Genomic DNA, 24,480 nt, shown 5'->3' with positions numbered 1-24,480 from the left:
AACCAAAGCAGAACTGCAACATTAATCAATTCAGGTATGCACTGATTTATCTCAATCAGGATTAATCAAAGTCTTGATTTTTACAAGGTATTAATTCATGTAAATACAACATTACATTCCTTGTTTAGAATCTTAAAATGCATTTTGATTTTGGAAGTAATATGTGCTATTGTGAGAGAAATGACCAGCCCAGTTGCTGGTTTTTCTGCTGGTTTTCCTTAACTTTAACAACTTTTCTGGTGGTTCCTATTTAACGAATTTTGTTTTGGGGTCCTACAAAATTGAAATATACTTCAACAATTTCTATATCCATACCTAAATTATATTATTTGTCAGTCATACATCAAGCTGTAAATTATCATAGAAATGGAAACTGTTAAACATATCAATGTATATCCTATTATATTGCTTCATTATCATATCATATGATAACTATATCTGTATGACCTTGACTATGTATTTGTATGGAGAGGACTTATATAGGCAACGCCTGTTGTCCAATCCTTTTTTGATTATACATAATAAAATATCGTTTAAATTAAATTAACATTTCCGAGGACGGCCGTTTGTATTTTCGTACACTTTCAATCCAGCGATGACTGTTTTTTTCCCATCATTTCTTGCTCCGGTTTAAATATATCAACGTCCATTACATCTCCATGTCCATTACATCTCCGCTAGTCATCTTTCCTCTTTGATTGCAGGTGTAAAGGGTACTGGTCATGTGCGTGAAGGCAGTTTGTAAATACATGTATTGATAATAATAATAAAATCTATCTAGCGCCTTAAATAAAACAAATTACTCTAAGGCGCTTTACAAGGGTAAGAAGAGGAATGCAACATTAAAACACAATGAAATGAAATTAAATTAAATGACTGTATGACATAAGATCTTCCATCTGTAAAATTGTCAAAATAAAACACCATAATTAAGATCGATCAAGTGATTTACAGTACACTAAAATAGAAAGATCAAATCCCCCCAACAATAAACACACGTAAAAATACCAGATATAGATATTTTATAAAGCAGGTGACAAAACCATATAAGGGAATTTATTTTTTCTCATTACGTTACCTAACTGCCATATTAGGGAATCTGATAGATCTGTGATACATATGACATGGAGAATAAGTTTTAATTGGTTTTCTATAATTCGGGGATTAAAAGGTCACGGAAAGGCGAACTTCCAGGCTCTCTACCATATTAGGAAATCTGGGCAACTGTGGTACATGTGACTTGCCATTAAAGTTTTTATCGATGTTCTCCAGATACCCTGCAGAGAGGTTAAAAGGTCTGTGAAAAGTGAAAGTGCAGACAGTTTTACAATTGTCAGTCAATTAGAGCTATAGGGTCTGTAAGTCTCGTTTGGTTTCACTTTCGGTTTTACTACTTCCGGGTACAACAACATGTGGAATATATAAAGTCGTAACAGAGAATCGGCGCCAATATGTAATTTGGTGTATTGTTAAGCGATCGGCTGCATACATGAGACTGGAAAAACCCTGCCATGTAGTTTATTTAGGTTCCTAGTCGATGCTACAGTAAGGAAGCGGTGGATATAAAGATGTAGGTACGTAATATTATCACAATTCAACGAATAATCATGTCAAATTAACACACGTGTGTATAAACTGACAGAATATACTGGATGTGTTGTTTAGATATTTCAGAGTGGGTAGGCCTACAAAAGATTTTGACAGACGAACTGATAAAAATAAAATAATAAGAGCAAAAAATTACATGTACTACAATTTCATAAAAAGGGGGGGGGGGGTAAGTTTTTCTTCGTTATCGATTTCAACATTTATTAACATCTTTTACTACATAATTCCCTTCTGTCTGAAGAGGGCAAGGAACACTTATTTATTGGGATGCTTACTCCTCCTAGGCACCTGATCCCACCTGTGGTGTGTCCAGGGGTCCGTGTTTGCCCAACTATCTATTTTGTATTGCTTGTAGGAGTTATGAGATTGATCACTGTTCGTTATCTTCACCTTGCATCAATATAGAAAAATAACCTTGCTAGGAAAAGGGGAAAGGGTTGACAGGACACTCTTGATACTACTTGCCTTTATATAGGCTCCTGCATGATTAAATTTTGTATTGTGTTTCAAGAGAACGGGCATATATCTTTATTGTATAATTATGTAAAAGTGACGCATGGCCTTGAAAAGAATGATTGTAACACTCATATTCTGTGCTTATTTCAGAAACTACAACTTTGTTGTGTATAAGTGAGCCACTTTAAGTCAATAAAAACAGCAACTTATGGTATATTACTTTTTTTCATAGACACAGTTACGAAACCTGCTGAAGCAGAAGCATCTGCTTCAAACGTACATGTAGGAACCGAAGTTGATACTGCTACCAATATATCTGTACCAGACAACAATGAAGTGCATCTACATGATCACGAGTATACAGCACCAAACCCTCAACATTTAAAAAGGTACAGTGTAGATACAAGTATTCTAGTACATCAAACCAGGAAGTTACAACGGTTGTTAAGTTTAGTGTCAGGTGGTTTTTCTGTATTTTCTTCATTCTCATTTCAGTGTTATCTAAATTAATATGCACACCAAATACTATAATGGTATTGCTTTTGTTCTTACAGCTTCCCTTGAAGACTATGATGTTGTAAACTTGCAGTGAGAAATATACCTGCTTAATTAAAGGAAACCATCCTTGACAATTGGGAACATCATAATTGAAAGACCCTGGAAAGGTATGTTTTAGCGGTTCGTTAAGGAAAAATGAACAATGCACTTTCTATACACTGACTAGTTATCAATTTCACAGGTCAGCGCAGATTTCACAGTATTCAATTACCTAGTAATTTTAGGGGGGTATAAATGTTGCTGTATACACCATTTTCTGTGGATATTTTTCATATATTCTTGAAATTTTGTTTGAAGGGATCATGAACACTGTTGGGAGTGTCCATTCAACTGAAATATAAAAGTCAGAAGAATTGAAGATTGCAATGGATGCAACAGAAGTGACCAAATATGACCAAATTGATATGAATAGCCAGTTTTTCGCTTGCAGTAATGACAAGAGTCGCCACAAAGAAAAGACCTTAATGTGTATTACACCTAATGCAGCTTATTTCCAATCTGTATGCTGGATACAAATCTAATTTGGCAATTGTGAACCATTGTGGCATTTTAGAGAAGTTGCAAGTTGGTGATATATTCCTGGCGGACAAAGGATTTTGTATATTTGACAAACTTCCAAATGACATGACACTTAATATCCCATTCTTTCTTACAAATAAATCCTACTTCTCAAAAGAGGATGCACAACTTTGCTATAAAATTTCCAGATGCAGAATCCATGTTGGATGGGAAAATGAGAGAATAATTTTTTTTTTTTAATTCCTTAGCCATATTTTATCATAGTCAAGATATTGATCTGACAAAATATTTCAGATTTGTGTGGATCATGTGAATTTGCAGGTTCCCCTTTTGAAGGAGATTGCAGATAAATCCTACAAACTTATTAGATTAAAGGACACATCGCATGTTTTTAAACTTTTTAATTTTTTCAGCAAAATTAATTCATTTCATGCCTAAAACTACTTTACATGTGTTTTAAATGAAACAGTTTGCGTAGTTTTCGAGTTTGAAAGCGATAAAATTCAAATCTTGCGATATGCATATTTTCTTCGATATTTTACGCGCCATTATCTGTGACGTCATATGCGACCTCGAGCGAGAAGATTTGAAAACAGTTGATAGCCATTTCATAAACAGATTAGATTTAATTGACAAACAAACAATTATCACATTAACAGCTTGTAAATAACGCTGCATTAGGGTGTTTTGTGCCGTTTAAGGGTGTACTTGCTGTCATTAGAGAGGATTTGGACTTGTTTTTTTTCAATTTTCGAAGGAAGGTATGAGGGACAAGACGTGTATATTTTTTGTCGGCACAACGACTTTGCCTTAAAAAAACCTAGTAGAATTTGTCCCTGTACTTTTTCAAACAAGCCCTTGGACAAAGACGTAGATCAACTGCGAGAAAATTGTTCTATCGAAGCTACGCACTGTTACATATAGGTCTACGGCATATACTTTCCGTTCTGCTCTCGAATTCAATACACACTCGCACCAACTGACCTTCACCTTGTAACAACATATAGGCAGAACTTTGCTAGCAGTGTCTACCAACTGGTAGTTTTAAAAAATTTAAAGATAAAAGATATTTGAACTTTCAATTATAAATAATAAAATATAATATTTCCTGACTTTGAATTGAATTATAATGCTTTCATTTTTTTTTAAGGAACGTGTACGTGTTTACAACAACAGCACGCCGCGCTCCCACTTCCTAAGTAACAACGTGTTGATAACAAAAAATAATGATTAGGCCTAATAAACTTGCTTTAATAAAATAATTTAAAAGTATTGTGATTTTCACAATAAGTTTGATCATTATTATTATTATTTTTTCTTTCTTTTCGAAATGCACCCGTGACAGTAGGCCTAGTTGTCAATGATACATAATCGTATCATAATTTAGGCCTATCTAACTTCTCCAAAAATAAATTTAATAATTATTGCACTGTTTAGTTTAGAAAAGCAACAACGTTAATTACAGTTGTTTACAGAAATGGCATTACCAAATTGTGTTTAGACAGTGATCCCATGTAAACATTATTTACTCGCAAATTTATGCAGATTTCATACTCGCTTTTCTCGCTACATTTGGGTCGCTATTTGTATGCACTGGTGGCTAAAAGATGTAAGACTCGGGAAATTTGTCAACATCGAAATAAATGTTATCCATGGTAAATAAATTAGGGCCCTAAAACCCGAGTTTTTAAAAATATCTAACACTACTTTTACAACAAGTTGATCGACGAAGGTCGCATATGACGTCACTGTACCACGTGACTACCTATCTAATTAACTAGGCTTTTTGAAATCGGGGCTTAGATTTAAGTCCGTATTGTGGCTAATTATCGCAATACTTCAGCGAACGAACTATTACAATTAATTTCTATAAGCATAAGGAAGACAAAATGCATATATCTGTATACTTTGAAAACACGAGATGTGTCCTTTAATTGCATGTATATATATACCTTAAATCTGCACATACCTGCCACATTGAATTTTTAAAGTTAAAAGTAATGAATACCATATATGCAATATAACTTTTCTACATATTTATATAAATATAAAGCCTTTTATATTCATATGAATATAAAGCCCTTTGGAACGTCTCCATCAGAATGAAATATTCTCGAGAGGAATGTTAAACAATATACAATCAAACATAAAGCCTTTTGTTCTCATTCTGAAGGTTTTCAAATCTGCATTATTAAAAAAGAAGTAAAATCCATTGTTTTAGTAAATGCATGTAATTGAATGATTTTTGTAAAGCTGGACACTGTGTCTATACATACATGTATTTTGGTTCATCTAAAATAAGAAAAACTCTTGTCTACAATGTTTATTCAATAAATATACATGTAATTACATAATTTTGATAGATGCACCACTGATATCATAATAAAGTATATGTACATGTGGTTATGTGTGTGTGTTTTAGACTGCAAAAATAATTCATTATTATAATTAAACTCTATCTCGCTTGAAAGGTTGACATAATACATCTTTGTCGATGTGAATTATTTGAGTGTCACTAGGAATCCACACTAGCAAATCACAGCATTGGGTGTCTTTCAGGTGTTGTTGTCCTTGAATTTGATGCCAATATTCATATTTTGTTTTGAGGTGCAGCGAACCATCCCTTGCATCACTTTCTAAAATGGCAAATGTCATTACATGTATTGATAAAATATACATGATTTACAAGTGCTCTGATTAGTGGTGAAAGTATTATACTGTAATATGCATACTTATTTTGACATAGATGTACTGCAGTATTCAAAATTTGATGCAAGTAAAGTTTATAAAGAACATTAGCAGTTCAATATCACAATGAAGCCTAAGTAGTATTTGTATTTCATTCATAAAATGTTACTTTAAAGTTATAATAAACTTGGATACATCCATAATGATATATACGAATACATATATGCACAGCTTATGTACATGTATTAGGTACACATACACATAATTGTTCAATCTATAATGCTGACTTACCAAGAGGGAAATCCCAACATTTGCACAGGCCTTTTTAATTGTCATTGTTCGAGCTGAAAATGGGCACTTAGCCTCAATTAAGAATTTCAGGGGTTGCTGAAAATGGCCTGTTGCCCTGCGGAATGAGGATGCAGTTAATTCCTTCATTGTTGTTGTGAACTTTGACTGTGTCGACTTTGGATGTTTTATCCAACTACTGGCGTATTTTACATTGAACAGTTTTATTTGCCTTCTTATATCTGAAAAATTCCAATATATCTACATGTAAAAATTTTATCTTCACAGTTCGAACCCATTTATTACCTACTTTGGGTATAAATAAGATAAGTTTATTCCAATTTTGGGCCCAGAGGGCATAACAGCAAGACAGTTTATAAAGAAAGAAATTTCTAAAAAGAAAGAAAGTTTACAACATATAAACTTATAATTATTATAATCATAATAGATATAGATCCAAACATGTATTGACATCATTTTATCTTTAAATTGTGTACCTGCCTTTGAAAATTTGCTGTCATATGAAGATCGACACTTATACTGCCCCATTATGGGCATACTGGCATCAGACATCCACATTGATGATGAATGCACAATGCATAACACCTTTATCCTCAGATTCAAGGCATATCTATAAAATATTTTAAAAATATTAAACAATCTTAACCCATCTGTGATGTAACTGATATAGATAGGCATATTTAATGCGCTTTATTATTGAATATACAACTGTACACTGCAGGTGCGTAAATGTAGTTTCGTTGTTCACCCCCCCCCCCCCCCACCCCTTCCGATCTCCCCAGTACGTTCGTATAAATACAAAGCAAGTTTTATGCATAATCCGTTTTTATTTTCAAGTATTAATATACTTTCAATTGGAATGATTTGAGAATATAAAAACGTATCGTACATCTCTCTAGTTCATAGATTATGCTTTTACCAACCTGCTCTTTCTGCAAGACGTACCCGGCCTCGTCGATGCTTGTACACTGGCGGTTAATACGTAATTCGTCAAGCACGAAGCGAAGAATCCTCGACCACTTCACTAATGCTTCAATTCCCATGTTTATCTCGTTAAAACCTCCACATAATCGATTGATAACGCTATATCTATGTATACCACTCTCTACACAGTGTAATCTGAGATGTTGATGTACCCGGAAGTTAATAATCTCGCTAAATCTCGGCAATCACATGACGAGACTTACAGAACCTATTACGGACGTCAGTGTATGAATTGAGGTAAGAAATTCGATCAACATTTCTTTAAAATTCACATCTGCATATCTTTGGAAATTTACGGAATTTCGGGAAAAAACTTTAGTAATAATATACATTGATTATGTACAAATATATTAGAATACAAAATAGGATTTTGTCATTTGGTTCATTGTATTTTCATTGGCGAATTTGGGTATCCTATATTTAAAGTGGGGCCTCCGTGGCCGAGTGGTTAGAGCATTGCGCTCAAAATCACACGGCCTCTCACCTCTGTCGGCGCGGGTTCGAATCCCGCTCGTGTCGGTAAGTGAGAAAGTTTCCCAGTTTACTTTCGGAAGGTCGGTGGTCTCTTCCCAGGTACATTGTACCTGGGTTCTCTCTTCCACCAATAAAAACTGGGCGACACCATATAACTGAAAAATTGTTGAGTGTGGCAGAAAACATCAAAACAAAAACAAAATATATATTTAGAGTTCTGTACATTTACTATTTGATAGTAAATTCGAATCCAAGCGATATGATTGCCTGTGACAGCAACGTACACCTACCTAGCTTTTGTCGTTTTTCTAGTCAACATGCCTCATATGTACATGAAATATCACAACAAATAGTCAAATCACGTTAAATCACAATGATATATACAATATATATAAAGACAACTATTGATTCTATATATAAAAATCACAAAATAGCCCATATTTTCAAAATAGCACCAGCATGTATCCTACGCTTTTATCCGCGATACAGTAGGGTACTTATACCGACGATACATCTAGTAATAAAGTAATCCCGTGGTGGAAATAACTTGAGATCACTTTTAAAATTAGATAACACATTATGCAATAAACAAACAAACGAATCTTACATGATAATGAGTAAAACCATCGTTCTGGATATTAGATATATACATATTTACATTGCGTTATAAAGGATCACTATATGTATACATGTATATATTTATAGGTCCTCTCTCTATCATTTAAAAATAATAGAGAGAGAGAGAGAGAGAGAGAGAGAGAGAGAGAGAGAGAGAGAGAGAGATTTGGTGGCACAGTTGGGTGAGATGAGAAAAACTCGGATTTTTTGAGAAATCTCAGATTTGAGAAAATCTCGGCGCTGGTGGCCCCGAAGCCAGGATGATTCTAGCTACAGGGTTGAACTCGTATTATTCAAATTTCAACTGCACGCATTGAATACAATACATGATACACTCTTTAAATGTTGACCGAGACGATGCTTGATCAGATGTACAGAACACTAATAGTTGTCACTGACAGTATTATGTAGCGTTTTTGTCACAGACACCTGCCATTTGGACCCACACTGGACAGATAAAGTATCGAGCGCGTCCTAGTTTGTTGATAAATGCTGATAATTACTATTATTTTGATCAGAGTACTGATAAGCTTTTATACTAAATTACTGATATTTCTATTTTTGGTACTAATGATATCTGTTGGTATTTAGAAATACTGATATTACTTCCCTTATTACTTTGGGTTTTTCACTGATTAGTGCTGAGAGAAATAGTGTAGGTACTAAAAAGTGCTGATATTGATGACCATGCAGGGGGCGTGAAAAAAAAAGGCCGGGAAGGAAATTAGACACGCATGATACGAATGGTGTTTCACAAAATCATTTTCAAAAACATCTTTTTTTTATGATATTACATTTTGTTTTTCAGTTTATAGAGATATAATTACAGCGATATAATTACAGCGATATCAAACACTAATATGATCATGAGAAAATCAGATTCTGAATATTTTTAATTGGTTCTACTTCCTTGATTACATGTAAATCATTTAAAAAATAATAGAGAGAGCGATTCATTTTTAATTTTGATTAATTAGTATAATTATTGTTATTACCAAATGAATGATTAATCTATGATTTGTATTGATGTAATGTAATTATGCATAAGCAAATGTAAGGTACACTTATGAAGGTTGTATATAACAAATCATATTTAAGCATTTTTACAACTATATCTGGCGAGGCAGTATAAGTTCCCCCCTTATACTGACTGCTATAGGAGTAATGTCAATTGCTAAAATTTCACATAATTTTCAAGGACTTCTCTTAAAATTTAAAATGAAATTTAAAAAAGTAGGGATAAGAGACCAAAATTTTCGATTATTGGCGAAAATACTAAATTTCTATACACAATTTCGAGTAAATTAATTCTAATGTTTTTAAGAATCGATGTTCTGAAAAAATATATCTACCAAATTAATAAAATATATCTACCAAATTAATAAATTACAACATTTGAACTAGTTCCAAGTCTCGACTACTTGTATGAAAAATTATAAAACTGAAATACATTATACATGTATAGGAGTATAAAAATAGAAGATATATTGGATGAAGCAGAAACCGTAATATCAAGCAGATTCAGAACTTTCTGATTAATAAATCCTTTCGCCACAAAATATAGTCACTGGAAAACCCTTTCAAAATTGGAATTGACATAAAAAAAAATTCAATAGGAAAGGGATCAGTAATAGATGTGTAATATGTTTGCACCAATGGGATCAGTATTGAACCAGTAAATACTAAGTTGTAGCATCCTGCGCAGTTGTGCTCAAAAGCTCAGGAGCTAACTTACTTAAGCCATTGATAGGTGTGGTATTTCACCTACAGCTGGTGACGTCTCAATATGAATGAAAAAATCTCGACGGGACATAAAAAACAAGCAACAACCAATATGGTTCTTAAGACTGGTTCTATATAATTAACAAAATTCTATGGCCAGTATACACTATTTGGATGAAACCATGTGTATAAAAATATTATGAGAGGTACAAAAAAAAAGGCATGCAAATATATCACTTACATGTAGCAACGATTGCCATGGAAACCTATCCTCTAACAACGGTTGGGCAAGATAAGTACAGACATGTTAAATTTCAAATAATTCAAAACATTGTTATTGTTGATTAATAGCAATACAAAAGGTTTTGCTGAGCTAGATTTAGCTTCTTGAAATTTCGTTATATACATTTAACCTATGAAAACATGTGATAGATATGTATGTATTTTTTAAAGAGAGGAATAAGATGCATAATTGGTATAAACTTACATGCCGGAAAAACATATTAAGTCTGACTTTCAACAAGCACCAAAATACATTTGTGGAGAAATAAAAAAATAAACTTAACATGGGCTACATCGCTCACCTGAGTCACATTGACTCATATTTAAAGAATTTTCCTATATACAAATGTATTCGCATGTAAAACTTTGATCCCTATTGTGACCCCAACCTACTACCGGGAGCCATGATTTTTTCAAAATTGAATCTGGACAAGGTCAGGAAGCTTTCATGTAAATGTAAACTTTTCTGGCCCAGTGATTTTTGATCAGAAGATTTTTAATGATTTTCCCTATATATTTGTATGTAAAAATTGATCCCCTATTGTCGCCTCATCTTACCCCCGGGGGCAATAATTTTAACAAACTTGAATCTACACAATGTCAGGAAGTTTTCATGTAAATTTCCACTTTCCTGGCTCAGTAGTTTATGAGAATATTTTTTAAAGATTTTCCCTATATATTTGTATGTAAAACTTTGATCTCCCTTGTGGCTCCATCCTAACCCCGGGGGCCATGATTTTTACAAACTGGAATCTGCACTATGTCAGGAAGCTGTCATGTAAATTTCGACTTTCCTGGCCCAGTAGTTTTTGAGAAGATTTTCCCTATAAAATATTTGTATGCAAACCTTTGACCCCCTTGTGACCCCATCCTACCTCCGGAGGCCATGGTTTGAACAATCTTTAATCTGCACTATGCCAGAAAGCTTTCATGTAAATCTCAGCTTTTCTGACCTAGTGGTTATTGAGAAGAATATTTTTAAAGATTTTTCCTATATATTACTATGTAAAATTTTGATCCCCTATTGTGGCCCCATCATACCCCCAGGGACCATGATTTTAACAAACTTGAATGTGCATTATGTCAGGAAGCTTTCCTGTAAATCTCAGCTTTTCTGTCTCAGTGGTTCTGGAGAAGAAGATTTTTAAAGAGTTTTCCTATATATTTGTATGTAAAGTTTGATCCCTATTGTGGCACCATCCAACCCCCGGGCACAATGATTTTAACAAACTTGAATCTGCACTATGTCACAAAGCTCTCATGTAAATCTCAGTTTTTCTGGCTCAGTGGTTATTGAGAAGATTTTTAAAGATTTCCCCATTATATTTGTATGTAAAATTTAATCCCCCCTTGTGGATCCATCCAACCCCTGGGGGCCATGATTTTTACAAACTGAAATCTGCACTATGTCAGGAAGCTGTCATGTAAATTTCAACTTTCCTGGCCCAGTAGTTTTTGAGAATATTTTTAAAGATTTTTCATATATATTAGTATGCAAAATTTTTATCTCCTATTGTGGCCCCATCCAACCCCTGGGGGCCATGATTTTAACAAACTGGAATCTACACTATGTCAGGAAGCTGTCATGTAAATTTCGACTTTCCTGGCCCAGTGGTTTTTGAGAAGAAGATTTTTAAAGATTTCCCTACATAATATTTGTATGCAAACCTTTGACTCCCTTATGGCCCCATCCTACCCCCGGAGGCCATGATTTTAATAATCTTGAATCTGCACTATGTCAGAAAGCTTTCATGTAAATCTCAGTTTTTCTGGCCTAGTGGTTATTGAGAAGACGATTATTAAATGACCCCACCCTATTGCTTTTGCATTTTTGTGATTATCTCCCCTTTGAAAGGGACATGTACCTTTATTTGAACAAAATGGAACGCCCCTCACCCAAGGATGCTTTTGGCCAAGTTTAGTTGAAATTGGCCCAGTGGTTCTGGAGAAGAAGTCGAAAATGTGAAAAGCATGAACACAAGAATATCGTAACATTATTCAGTCTATATCACATATCATAATTGAAGATAAGTAATGAACAATCACAAAATTTTATATTCCAAAGGCTAGTTTGCCAATACAACCTACAATGTATCATTGGGTCAAATGCTGTCTGACGTGTTTCATACCGATTGTAAGGTCGTTCTTGGCACACCTAATTTTGACCACGGATAACTCCGTTTATCTGATCAAGATATAGGTGTTACCGGTTGACAGGGAATGCTTACTCCTACTAGGCACCCGATCCCACCTCTGGTATATTCAGGGTTCGTGTTTGCCCAATTTTCTATTTTGTATTGCCTATAGGAGTTACGAGATTGATCACTGTTCGTTATCTTCATCTTTCATTAAAACTACAAAAACATCAAATTGAAGATAAATGGGAGATGCATTTCATCATATTCTGTAATGTAAAGCTTTGTGCAATTACACAGACATTTTCTCAATATAGAATATTGTTCTGCCACAAATACTAAAACTATTTGGTGAACTTATGTCTTCTAGAAATTTGCATCTCTAAGAAAGTTGTGTATGGTCATTTTCAATAATATTGTCTGTTCTCCTGATTTTTTGTTTCTATGACCCCTGTTGTTGTGTATAGGTACGTTTTATATACGTCATATACCTCATGTTCAATTTTATGGTTACTATGAAATATGCTAAACTGAACTGTGTCTATATCTTTTTCAGAAAGCTGCTTTCTTTGCTCACTCCTGAGTATCTAATTACGTCGAACTTGGACAAAAATGTCCAGTAAAGTTACCTCTCGGCGTAACCTTTAGCATCGTCGCAAACCACGGTTATGAGTCCACTCACGCTCCCCATATTTCACTACAATAAAAGTAATAATATTGTAATATTACCTTGACACCAAAGTCCTTTTCATGGTATAACTTAGTTTGTGAATCAGGTTGTACACTGTCTACTACTAAGGGCTGAATTTGTTCATCCAATACATCTGCAGGTTGCTGAGATCTCTCTCCTGCTGATTCATCTCTCAATGGCTTTATGGAATCAGCTGGGTCACGCACGTTACTAGCTCCAGGAGAATTTGGGAATGACAACAAGCGTCGGACCTTTAGTTTACGGGGTGTTGGTGTGGGTTTTTTTGTCGTCCCCGTTTTTTAATGACAGGTGTAAGTACTTTGCTACCGACAGCATTTTTTAATTCTGCCAACAACTCATTCCGTTTCTCGGTCAACTTCGCTACTTTCGTTTTAATGTCGTCGTCAATTTTGACAAGTCTATTTAACTTGTTAACACAAAACTTGCAAACGTAACCGTCTTCTTCCAAGTTCAGTTCTAAAAATAACTGACAAAAATCTACATTTGATTTCACCTGTCTGTAGGATTTTTTGTCTTTGATAATTTCGCTACATATTTCACAATTTTTCCTTTGGTTACCTTTTTACATCGTAAACATGGGCCACCATATTTATCTCCGAAGCAGAAGATCAATAGGTATATGTAACCGATGATTTCATTGGATAAGAAAAGGTCAAAAAGTTCATGCATATTTAATGAGAAACGAGCTATTTGAATAGGATTGACCCACGGGTGATGATGGAGATAATCGAATAGAAGCACCCGTGGGTAACCGACGATGAACCTTTAGCAGACGACCCTTTCTTATAATTTATGCATTTTGTAGATTTATGGTTTTATGTTTGCATTCATCAGTAAATACGACGGAAACATTTCCTGACCCGGATCCTTTACTATTCAAGAAAGTGTTCTACATTAAATCGAAGAAATTAAAACCAAATTGTTTTTCTTAAAAATGCACTGTTCAAACACAGCATGAAAAAGACTAAGCTGTGGAATGTGATGATGTAAATGTGACAATACTCTGTTGATAATATTTACAAGGAGAGTAGGAATGCAACGACGAACACCCCCCCCCCCCAACTTCCGTTGTTAGAGGATTATAATAAGAACTTACAAATGAGTCAAGTGCTATTTCAATTCAGTTATCTTTATCACAAAGCGTAATCTACTTCATATTGTATATGGTTATATTTATATTCAAGTATCCCTGTATTCCTGAATAAATACCTGAATAGTTCTTCAAAAAATCTTGAGCTGTAATGGCGACTGTTATCAAAGCCTTATATATGTTATCTACTCTAACGGGTTGTTTATAAATCCTGTCACGTTGTTACACACGCATGTGTAATTGAAACGGAAAACCCAAAATGATATCAAGTATCCAAAATGACGTGGCTATTTAAAACGTACGGAAGTGCATTGCTGCCAATTGATATAACTTTTTGCTATGTCGTACGTACGAGATAATAAGTCGTTATTACGAGATAATATGTCGTACGTACAAGATACTTAAGTTGTACAAACGACATAATAAGTCGTAATTACAAGATAATAAGTTGCATAAACGACACATCCTAAGTCGTACATGTACGTACGACATAATAAGTCGTTATAATGAGATAATAAGTTGTATTTACGAGATAATAAGTCATACGAACGACATCAAAAGTCGTATTAACGAGATACTAAGTTGTAATGATAAGATAATAACTCGTACGAACGAGAAACACTAAGTCGTACGAACGACATAATAAGTTTCAATAACGAAATACTAAGTTATACGTACGACATAATAAGTCAAATAACGAGATACTAAGTCGTAATAACGAGATAATAAGTCGTTATTACGACATGATTAAGCCATATGAATGACATAATTTCACCAAACAACAACTATGAACGGTGTAGAAACAGTTGACGTGCTTGTGAAGTTTTATTTCAAGTTAGGATTTAACCACAAAGAAATTTTGCAGTCGCTAGCTTTTTATAATGGGATCGTGATTAGTATTAGAAGCTTGAGATGTCTTTTGGCAAAAATGGGTTTGCTTCGCCGCAAGTGTTATTCGAATATTCTTGATGTGGCTATGTTTATAATGGAACAAGTTGACAAATCAGGTCAGTTACATGGATATAAAGTTTTACACTTGAAGTGTATCAAGAATGGTTTTGCTGCGAATCGGGAGAGTGTTCGATTGTTGCTTCAAGTGATTAATCCAGAGGTCGTTAAAATAAGACGGCGAAACAGACTTCAAAGGCGAAAATACTTACACTGTATGCAGTGGTTATACAAGATCACTGAAGTGAGGTCGATGAGGCCCCAACTATTCCCAGTGACGGCCTCACTATAGCGGATTAACTTTATTTGAACTTGTTAAGAGCTTTTGAGAATGGAAATATTGTGAGTTTAACAGCCAAAATTTAGGCCTATGCTCGGCGCTTATGGCCATTGAGCAGGGAGGGATCTTTATCGTGCCACACCTGCTGTGACACGGGATCTCGGTTTTGGCGGTATCATCCGAAGGACCGCCCCATTTAGTCGCTTCTTACGACAAGCAAGGGGGTACTGAGGACCTATTCTAACCCGGATCCCCATGTAATGATAAGAAAATATAACAACGTTTTAATATCAATGTTGTATTTGAGGTCCATATTATAGTGCTTGCTTTTTCTGTAAACCAAGAACTGTATATTGCATATATCGCGGAGATTTATATTCAGCTTCTATGTTATGAACAATTATGCCATAATGTATTATACTACTCGGATGCATGTAATATTTTCACATGAAGAGGAATGTATATAATTTACCCCCCCCCCCCCCCCCTTAAGAAAATGACAGTTTTGTTAGTGTTTGTAATAATTTCTTTGGAAACATTGTGATCCATGGTTGTTGAATAAACAACTATGTAAAATGAGTTGTTTTATGTTAGTATTCAAAATGTACTAATTACTGGTACATCAACTTAGATTACAGTCAGCACTGAACAAGCATCAATGATATTATTCATTTTCTGCAGTGCTAGATACTAGAAATTTATGCTGTATGCAAATGGATTGTTGACTGAAACATTACGGAAACCCACCAGAAACTATATGTATTCAAGTAGTTTATGCCAGTTGAAATTGTGCAGAAACATCTGATTCAGTATGTTTACGTTGCGTTATGGAAACGTGGACAGCCTAAATTTTCGCTGAAACATGGGATTTTTCCGTGCAGAAACTATATGTATACCTCAATTTCCACATCATTTCAGCCTTGTGGAGTCTGTATTTTTCATCCAGAACTAGTCTTAATTGTCTTCAAATATTGAATAAAATTAAGGTCAAATGCAGCAATCGAATATTGGGTAGCGTTAGTTTATCAATGATACTTATTGTTATAGTAATATATAGTTCTAGACATTAATGATAGCTGACTAGGCAATTACAGTATCCCTTGTATATATAGCTACTTTGTGTTTGATAGGGGGGAAGGGTAGTAGCCCAACCTACTGGACTACAGTTCTTGTCGACATGTATTTTATTACTTTAACTACATGTAATATTCATCAATATGTTAAACTTTCCCATGTTTATTTTGAAGTACCAATTGCTTATGCCTTTCATTTTGACTGAAAATGTTATAGGTTTGTATTTATTGTCATTAGGATGAATTTTGGCAAAATATCCAAATCTGCAGTATTCAAACTGCATTTCATTTCATCGTTAATCTTGATATATGTCTTAAGGGTCTTTAACGTTTTTTGATGATAGTTGATATATTATTCATGTATTTACCAAATTATTTATATTTATCAATGAAAATCAACAAAGTGCCATTTTGCAATATATTGGTATAAAGGCCAGTAATATACTCTTTAGTTTTTACCACAGGTGGTTATACATATCATGAATAATAAGGCAAGTTTATGAAAAAACAAGATTTATGGAGAGAATTTGTAAATAGATTGGTAAATTGTACAACATATTTATTATCGTTATCAAACCAATGCCATCACAGAGATGACCCTTGTGATTTTTGTTTGATATTTATATTATATTCCCATGGGCACGAATTGTGCTCCTTTGTTAGCTGACCTGTTTTTATATTCTTATGAAGCAGAATTTATTAAAAAACTTCTATATGAGAACTCGAAATAAAAGACACCACAGAGTTGTCCACTTCTGCTTCATACTTAGATATTTTATTGAAAGTAGATATTAAAGACCCAATTTTAAGTTGACACCCCCAAATTGTAAGCTGCCTACCAATCAAACATTTAACAATAGATCTCAGGTGGAGTGACATCTGCAGACACTGTGGTCTGGGGCTACCCCAGAGAGGTGTTTTGATAACAATAACAGCCAGTATCTACGGGCATTCTTTAGATCTTGAGGAAGCCCAGTATACTTGAGTTTTGATAGCAATGACCTGTCCTCATCTGCTATTTTCTTGTAATTCAATTGTTTTTAAAACGACCCCTGAACAATGCAATTTCAATATAATTGTAATTTTCCACCTCTATATACCTGTACATGTATTATAAATTACACAATCAGAAATCAAACAATAATTTGCACAATAAGTTTTAAAACTTGTAACCTATTGAAATAATTTATGTCATCAATTTATGATACCTCTATATTTATAACAGAAATTATTCATTGAGTCAATGACAGAGAGAGAGAGAAAGAGGGGTGGGTGTAGAATGTGTGTCAGCTACCCTTAGGAATACAACCATTATTCAAACACTATGACCACAGAAACTCTGTAGAGGTCCCTGAGACAGGTCCTGTGTATATCAAAACTATAAAAAAAAAAAAAAAAAAAAAAAACATGGACAGGTAGATTTCTGCCATGTTCTGCCTCTGTGTATTTCTTTGAGTGCCATGGGATATAGCAATTAACACCTTGGTAGACCCTGGTCACTCCAGGTAAATAACATCTGTTTAGATTAGGCTCCAAACAGATTAGGCTCCGCCTACTTTTTCATTGACCGTACGGTCATGAGATGGGTCTTTAACGGCAAACTAACAACTCAACTTTATGGCAACTTTATAAAACCATGATAGTTTATGCTGTTGTTAGATAATGCAACAATACTCTCGATTTCCTCTGGGGTTTACTTAGACATCGCATCTTTCAGAACTCAGATTAATTCGGATATCCCTTATTCCGTTTCGAGTTTTGTACTGTTTACGCACTTCTGTGATTAGAGATTTGAATGTGATGACTCTGGACAGAAAAAAATTATTAAAAATATACAGCGGATAGACAGCTGTTATTAGAGGATTTGAATCATTAAAGAATTACCGGGAGTGAATGGGGCTCTGAAACTAGCTGGTAAGCTGTGTAAATAAATTTAAATCGACAAATATCTCTCATGGGGTACGGAAAGGGGTAGATTGAGTTGCAAGCCTTGTTATATGTTATGAATTTTTAAAACGTGGATGAATTAGTGTTCTATGATTATGACACGTGTATTTAAGCATCCTGAAACATGAAATAATGTATAAAGAGACATTATTTATTCGAGGTTCGAATTTCCTCCATTGTTTACATATAGGCTATAGTGCAATATTCTTGTCCCAGGCGCCTATGGTCCCCCCCCCCCCGACCATTACCTTTTAATTTATAGCCTTACAGCAACCACACACACAACTTTTGATCTAAAAAGCAATGTTTTTTACGAACATATAGTTCAATACTTAAAGTCAACCTATATGTACATGCAGAAAGCAGAGAGAGAGATTCCACAAACCCTTGAATCGAAATGATCTGGCTTGTGACAGTAAGAAAAATTATCTAGGGAAGTGAAAATATCGATTCAAAAATAAGATTTGGAAATAAGGAATTAAAATGCAAAGAAATTTAAACGGCGTGCAGATTATTTTGAATGTGGTTCTAAATCAATTGAAATTCCCATAAAGCATAAAGATTTGTCTTTCATAATTACGTTGTATCCAAGGTAATTAAATGTGATTTGTGAATCTAATAAATTTGAATTTAACCTTTATCGGTGTCTCTTTTTTCAGTTTGTTTGTTATTGTCCGAGAAGTTTTCGGATTTACATGTACCTAGCACCGTCTAAAAGTTGAAAATAACTATACATTATTCTTTTTTTAAATTATGGACAGATTATCTAACTTATTAGAGTCCCGTGGGGATCCGGGTTAGAATAGGTCCTCAGAACCCCTTGCTTGTCATAAGAGGTGACTAAATGGGGCGGTCCTTCGGATGATACCGCAAAAACCGAGGCCCCGTGTCACAGCAGGTGTGGCACGATAAAGATCCCTCCCTGTTCAAAAGGCGTAAGCGCCGAGCATATGCCTAAATTTTGCAACCCTTCACCGGCAATGGTGGCGTCTCCATATGAGTGAAAGATGCTCGAGAGGGACGTTAAACAATATTAAATCAATCAATCTAACTTATTAGACTCTTAAAGGTACATGTAACTTATTTGACTGCTCCTCAATTTACGAAAACTTTAAACTATATCATAGCCTAAAATACCAAAGGATTACGTGATAAAAATATTTTAACGAGATATTACATTACAAAATATCTTTTTAAATCATGCATGTAGATATGACAACTGTCTCTCTTCCTCGACATATTTATATCAGGTCGTCCTTGGCATATCAGTAATGGTTATTATCATCTTTCAAAGCGTGAACAGTTTTTAAAGCTACGCTGATATTAGATTTATAAAAATCATGAAATTGGTTTAGAATCTAAGCTTCTGCACTATCATTTACTCACGTTACCCACATTCATTTCAAATTACAAACAGAGTGGTTTAGAGGCTTAAACATTTCACTATAGCCCCTCCCCCTCTCTGAGAAACAAATCCATTAGCGATGCGTTTTTGTACATATGTGACTTCTAATTTTTAATGGCATTTGTCAATTCAGGGGCAATTTTCACTTTAAAAGTATCATTTCGCCATCGAAATATGAAAATGATAATCACGAAATTAAAAGATAGGTGGGAGAATGTTGATTACGAATTGTACATCTGGTTGTAATGAAATGAATGTGTTAGTTACATGTTTCGAATCAGTCTTTCTAGACTAAACTTTCTATTGAAATGTTTTTCTACTCGTGATTGAACCTTTTGAACATTGAATTTCGTGCCTATCAACTTATATGACAGCTTGACCTACACTATACATGATTCCATCAATATCATATCCAAATGACTTTGGTGAAACTTTTGAAAAGTGGAATGTATGGTAAATGCTTCATGGATATACAAAATATGTACAAAGTTATAAAATCAAAGATATGTGGTAATGGTATAATATCATATAAATACTTTAACTGCAATGTTGGTGCTCGCTAAGGAGAACACTTATCTCCAGTTCTGTTTTCATTATAAATAAATGCTTTAAAAGATCATAAGAAAGGTGAAGATAACGAACAGTGATCAATCTCATAAATCCTATAAGCAATACATGATAGAACGTTGGGCAAACACTGACCCCTGGACACACCATAGGAGGGATCAGGTGCCTAGGAGGAGTAAGCATTCCCTGTCGACCGGTCACACTTGCCGAGAGCCCTATACCTTGGTCACTGATCAGGTAAACAGTTATCCGTAGTCAAAATCAGTGTGCCACGAACGTTCTAACAATCGGAATTAAATACGTTAAACAGCATTTGACCCAATGATAAGTTGTATTGGTAAACTAGATCGTTATAACGACCATAGCATTTGGGAAATGTTGACTCTAAACGAGACTGTTGAAATCCCTGTACCATCAACTTGTTTGTCAGTAGCTTGCCTCGATTTAAAAACTGACCATACGCAGAACAAGCTCTTGCGTGTTGACAAAATTGTTATTGGTCTTACTACATCATACATGTACAATTACTGAGTGCGTTAAAGAAGAATTATTTTTGTAGATGAAGATGTTTGTATTGTTCTATATATATGACGCATTTATTTAAGCAGAGTCTGCAAACGATTTACAGTTTGCGTTCAATGAGTTTGATAATAATGATAATAATAATAATAATACTTTAATTCAAGAGGGTGACGAGATTAGTGCGCCCACGATTCTTCCCCAGGGCCTTCCAGTTGATACATACAATTTTATACAAGAATAATAACTTCAAACAGAGTCTGAAAAACATGAACACAAGAATATCGTAACGCATTTCACTCTATATAACTTATTATAATTGAATATCAGTAATAAATAATCACAAAATATAATTTTTTAAATTGCGACTAAAAGACCTAAATGTATAGAATTTATATGCGAAAAGATAGGGGAAAATGCTTAAATACTGGTACAGCAGCTGCTAATGTATTTCTCTAGGTTATTTTTAAAAAGATGTTGAAACTAAGAAAGCTTCATGTGTTGTGGTAGTTCGTTCCACAGGTTCACATCTAAGTATCATAAAGAGGTTCACATCTAAGCATCATAAAGAGGTTCACATCTAAGTATCATAAAGAGGTTCACATCTAAGTATCATAAAGAGGTTTTGAATAATTGTGTTAAACTTTGGTAATCGAAGATCGTGATTTGATTCAGAATCTACCGATAAAAAGCAGAGAATTGAATTTCAATTAACTCGCCAAGATAATCGGGAGCCAAACTGTGAAAATGTTAGTAAATCATCTAGCTCAGCCAACCAAGTTTCTCAAATAATAAAGAAGGAGAATCTTGATTTGTTTCCAGAATTATCCTTGCAGCTCTATTTTGTAACTTTCCATACCACGATTGGATATGTTACCCCAAATAGTCAAGCAGAAGTTATTAGACAGCAGAACATATGCTTTGTAATAAAGCTTTCTGGTATGCAGGGTATGGATCCTTTTTATGTTGCATAGTGCAAATAATTTGTAGTTTAGGTTGTTTTTATACTGAGTCAATATGATTGGTGTAAAGCAATATATTATCAATGTGTTCACCAAGAAACTTCTCATAATAATAGCTATTGCGAACTTTGCAAAACTTACTGTGAACACCTTTCACATAAGAATTAAGGTTATACATTTAGAGAGTTTATTATTTGTTTTGTAAACAAAGATTTCGGTATGCTATTGTTTACGAAATTTTCAAAAGAAATGAATATTGATCTAGGTTTATTCTATTTTTCACATTTCAAGCATTCGTTGGGTAAAATGTGTCATCTAAAATTTACAATTTGTGACTATGCAAAATTAAGATGCTTTATATTACAAAATTAATATTTCACTGGTTTGTTTGTATGTAAAACTTATACGGTACCAATTTTGATGCACCAAATGCGCATTTCGATAAATAATGTCTCTTCAGTGATGCTCAAGCCGAAAGTTTGGAAATTCGAAATGACGAAATCTTGTAAGTGCTAAAAGGAAAACTAAAGTGCCAAAAACTGTAGCCAAATTCGTCCAATGATCAGAGTGTACATAGAAATACTCGAGTCTTTGTTAACATAACACAAGTTTAAGGCTAAAATATTGCTTTTATTCTTGCATTCAGAAGGTCAAAATTTTAACTGTCAACGTTAAATGAGTGTTATCTTTAATGTTTAAAATAAAAAAAAATGAAAAATATTTTTTTCAAAAATCGTAAAACGTAGTACGCCAAGTTATATTGTTTACTGTAAGACTGAGCGGTATCCTTTATGCATGTATTTATCTGAATTTTTAATAAAATGATCTCTTACTTGGCAAACTTTATCAATAGCAATGGCAAGCGAGTACGATTGTTAATATGTATATATGTAACAAATCTGACAAAATACCCATGAATTTTATTTCGAAAATTATTTTAGACAAGTGTGGCCTCTGAAACATGTGGTTTGAGCAGGCATCACGCAATTATGACGCCGTGTGGATTACACTGTAAGACAACTGGGAATCAAAGGCTAGGCGGTGAATTTCTACAAAAATGATAGGATGATATATACATGTATGTAGGTCTTCAAAGGGAGTGGTTTACAGAAAGTCGAAAACATATTTTGAATGTGCGGAATATTTGACATCCTTACAACGAAGTTTTGGGTAAATTTAGAACTACAAACCACCACCTTCCTGTCGAAGTAGGCAGATGGAGTATTGGTGAGAGAAATGAACGCCTTTGTATAGTATACAATTGTAACCAAATTGGAGATTAATTTGATCATATTCTGGAATGTGAAGTATTGTGCCAATTACGCAGATATTTTCTCAATATAAAATATTGTTCTACTACAAGCATAAACCATTTTTGTGGACTTCTAGAAATTTTATATGTATAATAAAGTTGTGTATGCTTACATGTATCTTAAAGATCAATAATATTGTCTATTCTCTTGACTTTTTTCTCTCTTTGAACCCTGGTACTGTGCATATGTAGATGCGTTTCATATACCTCATGTACCATTTCAGGGTTTGAGTGAAATATACTAACTAAATTGTGTCTGTATCTTTTTAAAGAAAGATGTTTTATTTACTTTTAAATCTTCAATATCTATTTACGTCGAACTTCGACAAAAATGTCCACTAAAGTAATCGATAATATACTACCCTTTCTTGAAATTTGTGTATTTCACACATTAATTTTATAGATGTGTGGTTGTACGTGTGTATTCATCATTAAATACGACTGTAACATTTCCATACCCCGACCTTGCATATGTACCTACTTAGAAAAGTAATCGCTATCAAATCGAAGAAACTAAAGCTAAATATTTTAAAAATGCACTGTAGATACATTGTAAAATAATGAATTTCCTGTTGAAACACAGCATGAAAAAGACTAAGCAGAAGAATTTGATGATATATACTTGACGATACGCTGCTTTTTAAAGGACACATCGCATGTTTTTAAACTTTTTAATTTTTTCAGCAAAATTAATTCATTCCATGCCTAAAACTACTTTACATGTACTTTAAATGAAACAGTTTGCGTAGTTTTCGAGTTTGAAAGCGATGAAATTCAAATCTTGCGATATGCACATTTTCTTCGATATTTTACGCGCCATTATCTGTGACGTCATATGCGACCTCGAGCGAGAAGATTTGAAAACAGTTGAAAGCCATTTCATAAACAGATTAGATTTAATTGACAAACAAACAATTATCACATTAACAGCTTGTAAATAACACTGCATTAGGGTGTTTTGTGCCGTTTAAGAGTGTACTTGCTGTCAGTAGAGAGGATTTGGACTGTGTTTTTTTTTCAATTTTCGAAGGAAGGTATGAGGGACAAGACGTGGGTATATTTTGTCGGCACAACGACTTTGCCATAAAAACCCCCAGTAGAATTTGTTCCTGTACTTTTTCAAACAAGCACTTGGAGAAAGATGTAGATAAACTGCGAGAAAATGGTTCTATCGAACTGTTACATATAGGGCCTACGGCATATGCTTTCCGTTCTGCTCTCGAATTCAATACACACTCGCACCAACTGACTTCACCTTGTAACAACATATAGGCAGAACTTTGCTTGCAGTGTCTACCAACTGGTAGTTTTA

The 24,480-nt window shown here is 34.1% G+C and overlaps 1 protein-coding gene and 2 long non-coding RNA genes across 8 annotated transcripts in view; 2 read left to right on the top strand and 1 right to left on the bottom strand.

Moving 5' to 3' along the window:
- Positions 1-14,419, bottom strand: part of LOC125675678 (uncharacterized) — a 38,749-nt gene extending 24,330 nt beyond the window's left edge. For 3 of the 6 annotated variants that reach the window (XM_056158141.1, XM_048913458.2, XM_048913463.2), the window contains exons 1-2: positions 14,275-14,419; positions 12,983-13,050 (exon numbers count right to left, since the gene is read on the bottom strand). The gene's annotated coding sequence lies outside the window, so the exon portion shown is untranslated. Of the gene's footprint in view, positions 1-580; positions 1,359-12,982; positions 13,051-13,082; positions 14,197-14,274 lie in introns of those variants that run through there. The other 3 variants (XM_048913460.2, XM_048913461.2, XM_048913462.2) reach the window with 2 other exon arrangements.
- Positions 1,435-3,299, top strand: LOC125675684 (uncharacterized). The gene is made up of 4 exons (XR_007370606.2): positions 1,435-1,574; positions 2,297-2,453; positions 2,619-2,729; positions 2,920-3,299. It is a non-coding gene; the product is annotated as an uncharacterized LOC125675684 (long non-coding RNA).
- LOC130052624 (uncharacterized) lies at positions 7,288-23,311 on the top strand. The gene is made up of 2 exons (XR_008800986.1): positions 7,288-7,359; positions 22,798-23,311. It is a non-coding gene; the product is annotated as an uncharacterized LOC130052624 (long non-coding RNA).
- The last annotated feature ends 1,169 nt before the right edge of the window (positions 23,312-24,480 follow it).

The sequence above is a fragment of the Ostrea edulis genome, chromosome 3 (assembly GCF_947568905.1).
Source record: "Ostrea edulis chromosome 3, xbOstEdul1.1, whole genome shotgun sequence".
Taxonomy (NCBI): domain Eukaryota; kingdom Metazoa; phylum Mollusca; class Bivalvia; order Ostreida; family Ostreidae; genus Ostrea; species Ostrea edulis.
The sequence above is the reverse complement of the archived record's forward strand: the minus strand, read 5'-3'. Positions and strand labels throughout refer to the sequence as shown.